General features: G+C 77.6%; 1 non-coding gene across 1 annotated transcript; it reads right to left on the minus strand.

The window, feature by feature from the left end:
• Positions 1 to 497: 497 nt before the first annotated feature.
• Positions 498 to 650, minus strand: LOC138063149 (5.8S ribosomal RNA). Its single transcript, XR_011136743.1, has one exon. It is a non-coding gene; the product is annotated as a 5.8S ribosomal RNA (ribosomal RNA).
• Positions 651 to 2,500: the final 1,850 nt, after the last annotated feature.

The raw sequence follows: 2,500 nt of genomic DNA on the forward strand, positions 1-2,500 counted from the left end.
GGCGGCAGGTGCCGGGCCACCGCGACCGACCGAACCTGGGGGCCCGGCGGGACGAACTCCGCACAGCGGGCGCTCCGGGAGCGGGGGTTTCCCGAGTCTGCACTTAGGGGGACGAAGGCCCGGGCCCACACGGGGAGGAGAGGCACCCCCTCTCCCCGGCGGCGCGGGCCTGCGAGGCGCCCCAGCCGCGCCACACCGCACACACCGCGCAGGGCAGCGGTGGCCACCGGGCTCGGAGGGGAGGGAGGGCAGGGCAAGGCACGCCGGCCGCGGACGGTGGAGGCGGACGGTCGGCCGGAGCCGGGCAGGCAGGCCAGCCGGAAGACCGGGGCCACCGGTGCACGCACCGGTGGTCCCGGCTCCGCCGCCGCCGCCGACTCACCGCCGCCGCCGCCCCCCCACCGACTCGCCGCCGCCGCCGCCCCCCCCGGCCCCCCCCCGAGGGGCGGCACACCGCTGCGCCAACGCGGCAATGGGGGTGACGATTGACCGTCAAGCGACGCTCAGACAGGCGTAGCCCCGGGAGGAACCCGGGGCCGCAAGTGCGTTCGAAGTGTCGATGATCAATGTGTCCTGCAATTCACATTAATTCTCGCAGCTAGCTGCGTTCTTCATCGACGCACGAGCCGAGTGATCCACCGCTAAGAGTTGTCTCGGTTTCGGTCCCCACCGCGCGCGCGGGGGGACCGGGCAGCTTTCGCAGCCCCCTGAGGGCCCCCATCCGCTCTGCCTCCCTCCTCACGCCGACGCCGGCTGCTGAGCAAGGGACAGCGGAGAGAGAGGGCACGCCTCACTGACCGTACAAGCACAGAGGGAAAAAAAAAGGGGGGGGGGGGGAGAACAGACCCGAACGAGAGGGGCGGGGAGCCCTCGCTCCCGACCTGGGACAACCCCTTTCTCGCTTCGAGTCCGGCCCAGGCGCCCGGCTCGGCCTGGCCCAGCAGGGAGCGGCGCGCCAGCCGCGCCACCTGCCTCAGGGACCGGGGTGTGGGTCCCCGCGGAGCCCCGGCGTCGGAGCCCGGCCGCCGCTGGGAGCGGCGCCACCCGCTGCCCGCGCGCCCGCGACCCGCCAGCCGCACGCTTCCGAGCTCCTTCGCTCGCCTCACCAGCCTCCAGCTCCGCCGCCCCGGAGACGGCACCCAACACCCGCCTGCACACACGCAGCCTCCCGAGCGACGCCACGCACTCGCCCGTCCCTTCCGCGGGCAGACGCCTGGCGGCAGGCAGACGGGCGAGGCGGGACGGACGGGGAACGGCGCCCGCTCTCCCCGCCTCCACGCGGAGACCGGGAGGGGCCGCCCCCGCCCGCCCGCCCGCCGCCCGCCTGCCGCCCAGCGAAGCCGGGTCGGGCAGAGCGAGGCAGGCGCGCCGGATGGCGGAGTGCCGGGGCAGGGCGGGGGGGGGAGGGAAGGAAGGGTGCCGCCGACGGCCACGGCGGGAGACTGAGAGCACCGGCCAGGGAGGAGAAGGGATGCGCTGGGGCTCGGCGTCCGCACCACCCGCGGTGGGGGCTCGCCGTCCCGGCGGCGAGCACGCGCTCGCGCCGGGGTCGCGCGTTCGAGGCAGGCCGGCGCAAGCCGACCGCGCGGCGTCTCTCCGCCAAGACCAGACCGCGGAGAGAGGGGGCAGGGTACCCCTCTCCGTCCCGGCTGCCCGCGGGGCATGCACGGGCCGCGCCGGCGGGCATGGGGGGGTGCGGCGCCCGCGCGCGCCGACCCCCCGGCCCCTCCGGCAGCACGCCCGGCTGCCCCCCGGGTCGCATCGGGCCGCCCGAGTCTTTAAACCCCCGCCCGGCTCTCCGACCGAGAACCCTCGGGCCCGGAGCCCGGGGCCCATGGCCATCCCTACCCGGGGGGGCCGCTACCGGCGGCCGCGGTGGCCGGAGGCCCTCCTCCTTCCTCCCAGCGCGCCCCCCCCCCCCCCGCCGCCCCCCGCCACCCCCGGCCCGGCCGACTCGCAGCGCGGCCCCCACGGCACGGCGTGGGGCGGCTGGAGCGGTTGGGGGGGGGGGGGAAGGGAGGGGAGGAGGAAGCGTGGAAGGCCGGCAGGGCACGGCCGGTGCGGCACGCGCAGCGCAGCGCCCGGGAGGAGCACGCTGGCACACGGGACCACACGGGTGGGTCACCGAGGGGAGGCAGGAGAAGCGCGGACGCTAGGTACCTGGCCCTGGGGTGAGGGAAACGACCTGAAATCCCCGCGGGGGTGCCTCCCCCGCCGCCGCCCGCCGCCGGGCCACCGCCGCCTCGCGGCGACGGCGGCAGCCTCAGCGGCAGCGACGAGGCGGGGCGCGGAGGGGAACCCGGCACCCGCCAGCCGGCTCCAGCGCCCCTCGGCGGAGCGTCCACCCGCGGGGTGCGCCCGACACCCACCGCCACGACCTCGTCCTCCTCCCGGGGCCCGGGGTTTCCCTCAGTAACCCGGCGCCGGGTGGCAGCTGCGCCCGGGAGGAGAGCCGTGGTTTGGGCCGCCCGCTCGGGCACGACACGTCGCCTCGCGTGGC

Source organism: Struthio camelus, chromosome 31, assembly GCF_040807025.1.
Source record: "Struthio camelus isolate bStrCam1 chromosome 31, bStrCam1.hap1, whole genome shotgun sequence".
Taxonomy (NCBI): Eukaryota; Metazoa; Chordata; class Aves; order Struthioniformes; family Struthionidae; genus Struthio; species Struthio camelus.